The sequence below is a fragment of the Lithobates pipiens genome, unplaced genomic scaffold (assembly GCF_037356315.1).
Source record: "Lithobates pipiens isolate NorthernLeopardFrog02 unplaced genomic scaffold, aLitPip1_a1.2 Scaffold_8, whole genome shotgun sequence".
NCBI lineage: Eukaryota > Metazoa > Chordata > Amphibia > Anura > Ranidae > Lithobates > Lithobates pipiens.
The window spans coordinates 551729175-551735563 of record NW_027507903.1 but is presented as its reverse complement, the minus strand read 5'-3'; the positions used below and the strand labels follow the sequence as shown (position 1 = coordinate 551735563).

The 6389-nt window shown below is 46.7% G+C and overlaps 1 protein-coding gene across 11 annotated transcripts in view; it reads right to left on the bottom strand.

The window, feature by feature from the left end:
• Positions 1 to 1742: 1742 nt before the first annotated feature.
• Positions 1743 to 6389, bottom strand: part of LOC143960901 (inositol polyphosphate-5-phosphatase A-like) — a 107039-nt gene continuing 102392 nt past the window's right edge. For all 11 annotated transcript variants that reach the window (XM_077469893.1, XM_077469899.1, XM_077469903.1 and 8 more), the window contains one exon: positions 1743 to 1909. The gene's annotated coding sequence lies outside the window, so the exon portion shown is untranslated. The remainder of the gene's footprint in view (positions 1910 to 6389) is intronic.

The following is a 6389-nucleotide window of genomic DNA, read 5'->3' as shown; positions in this document are numbered from 1 at the left end:
TGGAGCAGAGATCAGTGTTCACTAAAAGAAAGCCCAGCCCCCAACAGTTAGTAACACGCCCCTAGGAACACTTAACCCCTACGCTGCCACCCACTGGTTAACCCCTTCACTTCCAGTGTCATTTACACAGGAATCACTGCACTTGTTTAGCAGTGATTGCTGTATAAATGACAATGGTCCCAAAAATGTGTCAAAAATGTCCGATGTGTCCGCCATAATGTCGCAGTCACAATAAAAATCGCTGATCGCCGCCATTACTAGTAAAAAAAAATATTAATAAAAATGCCATAAAACTATCCCCTATTTTGTAAATGCTATAACTTTTGTGCAAACCAATCAATAATCGCTTATTGCGATTTTTTTTTACCAAAACTATGTAGAAGAATACATATCGGCCTAAACTGAGGGAAAAAGTTTTTTTTATCTATTTTTGGGGGATATTTATTATAACAAAAAGTAAAAAATAATGTGTTTTTTTCAAAATTGTCGCTCTATTTTTGTTTATAGCGCAAAAAATAAAAACCGCAGGGGTGATCAAATACCACCAAAAGAAAGCTCTATTTGTGGGAAAAAAAGGATGTAAATGTTGTTTGGGAGCCACGTCTCATGACCGCGCAATTGTCAGTTAAAGCGACGCAGTGCCGAATCGCAAAAAGTGGTCTGGTCTTTGGCCAGTAAAATGGTCCGGTCTGAAGTGGTTAATGCCCATCTGAAGCCTCACCTCAGATTACTGCTGCCTCGGAGGGGACCGGGAGGGGGACAGGACGAGCGGAGGGGACAGGGAGGGGACAGCGAGAATCTCTTTACTCGGCGGTCTCTTTAATACAAAGTCCCACCTCCTGGACCGGCTTCTATGATAGACAGAACACTGGTCCAATACCGGCCCAGGAGACGGGACTTCCTATTACAGAGGCCGCTGAGTAAACAGGAGATTCTTGCTGTATGTAATCTGATGGCACTCGTCCCGCCCCCCTCCCTGTTCCCTCCTGGGCAGCCCAAATTGCAGGGTCGACGTATAACATGCACACACTATTTACACCGGATTTTCATGGTGAAAAAGTGTGTGTTATACATCAATAAATACAGTAATTCAATGTATTTTTTTATGCAGTGTATGTATTATCTGAAATTAACTTGGTATCGTTTTTTGCAGTTCCTGTGAAGCAGGGCTCAGATACACACTATTCGTTTTTTTGTTCCATTCAACCCAGCTTTAAAGAGCTCAGGAGAAGCCGCTGTACCAACTGCTATTGTGTTCTGACAGGGGGACCCCCCTGCCAGAACACGCTGGTCAGCGCTCTCAGCCATTGGATCGGCAGACCTTTTTGGGTCATGCCCCTTCGCCAGAAGCCGGCCAAACAGCTGAATGTCGGACAATTTTCTATTGAACCGGCCAATGGCGCCTGATATTCTGCCCATGTGTACGGCCCTTAAGGGAGGGGAAGCAGTGCAATGAAGAAGGCTGATAGGAGAAGAGAGCCAAGTGACAAACAGATGAGCTCATCAGTCTGCTGATTCTCCTTTGACTGTCCGGTCACAGCCCTGGGTAATACAAGACCTAAAAGTGTTACTGAACTGCAGCAGATATAAATCAGGTCTCTTCCCTGGCCAGACAGGGCTGTACTGTATGGCAGAGCTTTGAACATCCCAGAACTGGATTGACATTTGGCAGGTTAAACGGCCCCATTATATGTATGTCTGCCTGGAGTTCCACTTTAAATAAAACCCACAAAGAGAAATGCTTACAGTAAGAGCACTTTATACAAATTGTATTTTAAATAAAACAAAACAATATTATAAATATCAATGGTTGTAAAAGATATCCCTAAACAAAGTCACCCCTGGCGGTAACATATAAAATGCAGTGAACAGTGATGTCATTTATCTGTAGTGTGATCCAGTTGTCTGCCTGTAAAGAGAAAATAAAAAGCTGATCATTTTCCTGTTGGTGAATTCACTGTCCACCCAAATCAGATATTTCACAATCAGTTGGACACTTGTTCTCAGGAATACGTATGGCAGGAATACTGCACTGGGATTATGAGACGTAGGATCTGATTGGTTGCTATGGGTAATACAGACAGAGATCTGTAACATAAATATAAAAGTAGGGTAGTTTTGCCAATAGCTGAGATATGATGTGATCTGTAGAAGAAGTATGATTGTAGATGTAGTTTAATTCAGTGGAACTAAAGATACTGTATTCCCTTAATCAGTACTCAGTCATAGACAGATGTTCCTCAATTAGAGTTTGAAAAGGACAGAGCAAGCTCTAGACCAGAAGTGACACCTAAGTGCCGATAAAACTGTCACCTGCCAGAAGACTCCGAGGAAAGATCTAAAGATCTAGCCCTTTTGTCTACAAGCCCAGCAGGTGACGAGACCCGTTTACTCTACAGGTTCCCTTCTAACCGCCATTGATTTATGTCAAAGTAATATATTTTATCTCTCATAAAAACTGGAATATTAGTTGCAAAAAATGGTTTGTGTTGTGTATATAGAATCCAAGAGAAATCTACAAAACAGTTATATGGAGCCTGATCACGGGAGCGAAGCAGTGACTTATCTTGTGATTGGACTGAAGCACTTGTGTTGAAAATCCTATCTTTGGCTCAGCTGTCAGAAACATTCATGGCCCATTTAACCCTATCCACTTTGAAACACGGAACCATCCTCTGGGCTAGGAAGGGAACGCTTCCCAACCCCCCCCCCCCCCCCCCAGGGTTGATTGGCCAAGGGCTGAAGTCCAGCCCAGATTCATACCTCAATAAACTGACGAGTAGGAGATATGGACAGTGCGATTCACACAGAGCTGGTTCGAAACTAGTGAATTGCAACTTTCTGATTGCTCCCGGCACAAGATCGATACACTAAGTTAATGCCCGTACACACGATCGGAAATCCCGCCAGCAAAAGTCTGATGTGAGCTTTTATTCCGACCATGTGTTTGCTCCATCGGACTTTTGCTGGCGGAATTCCCGCCAGCAAAAGATTGAGAGCAGGTTCTCAATTTTTCAGTCGTTCTGATCGTCTGTAGCAATTCCAACCCTCAAAATTCCGACGCATGCTTGGAAACAATTCAATGCATGCTTGGAAGCATTGAACTTCATTTTCTCGGCTCGTCGTAGCCAAGCTTGAGCAGAATTCCATCGGAAAAAACATCCAAGATTTTTCCAACGGAAATTGCGCTTGTGTGTACGGGGCATTACTTAGATTAAAGACGTTTCGTGTGGGCAAGAAGGCCTTGGTGCAACTCCACCCTTATGCTGGATATGCTATAAGCAAAGGACTGAAATGGCACGGGGCAGCCAGGTTAGGGGGCAGCACCAAGCTTCAGAATGTACATATTCCAATATTTTTTCTTGGTCAACTATTTTCACATAAAAGACAATACAAAAGTTGTATAAGAATGTATTCAACCTATGCACATGAATAGTAAATTCATTATATAGATGAGCTGCTGCCTGTTAAATTGTTGATAGACTCATTAACAAGGTAAAACCTTAATGCATAGGATGCATTAAGGTGGAAAAACATGAGGGTTTACAACTCCTTTAATCCAGCGCCTAAAGGCACCAGGCGATTCATATTCTGGAGAAAATTAGGGATTGCGGATAACTTTTAGACAGGGCAGGCCTTCCAAATAGATAAGATCATTATTGTGATTTTTTTTTCTTCTACTGGCCACCTCTAGGCATTGTTACATAGTTGGTGAGGTTGAAAAAAGACACAAGTCCATCAAGTTCAACCTATGTGTGTGTGATTATATGTCAGTATTACATTGTATATCCCTGTATGTTGTGGTTACTCAGGTACTTATCTAATAGTTTTTTTAAATTATTGATGCCCCTCGCTGAGACCACCGCCTGTGTAAGGGAATTCCACATTCTTACCGCTCTTACAGTAAAGAACCCTCTACGTAATTTAAGGTTAAACTGTTTCTCTTCTTATTTTAGTGAATGGCCGAGTGTCTTTTTAAATTCCATTTCAGTTTTATCGCTATTGTGGGGTCACCAGTACGCTATTTACATACGTAGTTACATATATCTTGTACATCTAAATCATATCCTCTCTCAAGCGTCTCTTCTCCAGAGAGAATAAGTTCAGTGCTTGTAACCTTTCCTCATAACTAATATCCTCCAGACCCTTTATTAGCTTTGTTGCTCTTTTCTGAACTCTCTCCATTTCCAGTACATCCTTCCTGAGGACTGGTGCCCAGAACTGAACCGCATACTCTAGGTGCGGCCGGACCAGAGTCTTGTCGAGCAAGAGAATTATCGTTTTATCTCTGGAGTTCATCCCCTTTTTAATGCAAGACAATATTCTGTTTGCTTTGTTCGTCGCGACAGGACAGGCAAAACAAGCAATTGCTTGGGGCCCCGAGCTGGCCTGGGGCCCCAGCCGCTTCCTGTAAGCTGCAGCCTGAAGCCGCCCCCCACGAACCCCCCCTCCTTCCTCCCACAGGGGGGGCGCACAGCTGAATCCCAGAGCTCAGTGCAACGACAAGTTTCGTCACTGAGCTCCTGTAATTGGTCAGTCTAGGATGCGCTAGCGTGCGCAACCTGGGACATCTGCCGCCCGGGGTCCCTTAGTGTCGATCGGCTTTCCAGAGCAGCCGTCCCTCTCTCTCCACTGACATTCGCACACACTCTTCCGACTGCTCCTCCCCCTCGGCTCCAATGTTCCTGTGTACACAGCCAAGAGGAGGAGCCGAGGAGAGACTCAACTTCAGCAAGAGAGCCGTGCTGCTGGTATGTGCAGTGTATACACTCAGTGAGGACACAGATAAGAGGTGCACACATGAGAGTGATAGGAGGGGGGTATGGGGATATGTGCTGGTGAGTGATTTGGGAGGGAAGAAGATATGTGCTGGGGGGGGGCTCTGAGCTCTGTCCCTCTGTCCTCATCCCAGTCTGTCCCTCTGTCCTCATCCCAGTCTGTCCCTCTGTCCCCATCCCACTCTGTCCCTCAGTCCTCATCCCACTCTGTCCTCATCCCACTCTGTCCCTCTGTCCCCATACCACTCTGTCCATCTGTCCTCATCCCACTCTGTCCCTCTGTCCTCATCCCACCCTGTCCCTCTGTCCTCATCCCACCCTGTCCCTCTGTCCTCATCCCACCCTGTCCCTCTGTCCTCATCCCACCCTGTCCCTCTGTCCCCATCCCACTCTGTCCCTCTGTCCCCATCCCACTCTGTCCTCATCCCACTCTGTCCGTCTGTCCCTCTGTTCCAATCCCACCCTGTCCCTCTGTCCCAATCCCACCCTGTCCCTCTGTCCTCATCCCACCCTATCCCTCTGTCCCCATCTCACTGTGTCCCTCTGTCCCCATCCCACTCTGTCCATCTGTCCCCGTCCCTCTGTCCCCATCCCACTCTGTTCCTCTGTCCGCATCCCACCTTGTCCCTCAGTCCACATCCCACCCTGTCCCTCTGTCCTCATCCCACTCTGTCCCTCTGTCCTCATCCCACCCTATTCCTCTGTCCTCATCCCACCCTGTCCCTCTGTCCTCATACCACTCTGTCCCTCTGTCCCCATACCACTCTGTCCCTCTGTCCTCATCACACTCTGTCCCTCTGTCCCCATACCACTCTGTCCCTCTGTCCTCATCACACTCTGTCCCTCTGTCCTCATCACACCCTGTCCCTCTGTCCCCATCCCACTCTGTCTCTCTGTCCCCATCCCACTCTGTCTCTCTGTCCCCTCCCCACAGCATCTCCCTGTCCCCGTGGCGTCCCTCTGTCCCCCCCCCCCACCCCCACTGTGTCCCTCTGTCCCCGGGGGGGGGGGGGGGGCGGGGGACGGGGGGGCCTCCATGTCCATTTTGCTTGGGGCCCCCAAATTCCTTCAATTGGCCCTGGTTAGCAGCAGTTTGGCATTGTATACCATTGCTGAGCCTAACATCTACTGGGACCCTCAGGTCCTTTTCCATCCTAGATTCCCCCAGAGGACATTTGTGGCTAAATTGTGCAAAAGAACTCTATGGTGAATGTTGACAGTGGTAGTACTACTCTGAATTCCTTATAGTTCAGGTCTCAATAATAAAAAATGTTTTAAAAAAGAATGCTCACACCTGTGTGCCAACAATGTGATCATTGGATCTCTTACCAGCCACCCAGGATTCCTCTGGGTACCAGTTTTTCGGTCTTTGGATTGGCCAACAGGGACAACATTCCTCCTGAACATGCACATGGGAGTTCTTCATCCTGCTACACTGGCACTATGCTGACACTATACACTCACCGGATACTTTATTAGGTACACATTGCTAGTACTGGGGTTGGACCCCCTTTTGCCTTCAGAACTGCCTTAATTGTTTGTAGCATAGATTCAAAAATGTGTTGGAAACATTCCTTAGAAATCTGGGTCCATATTGACATGATAGCATCT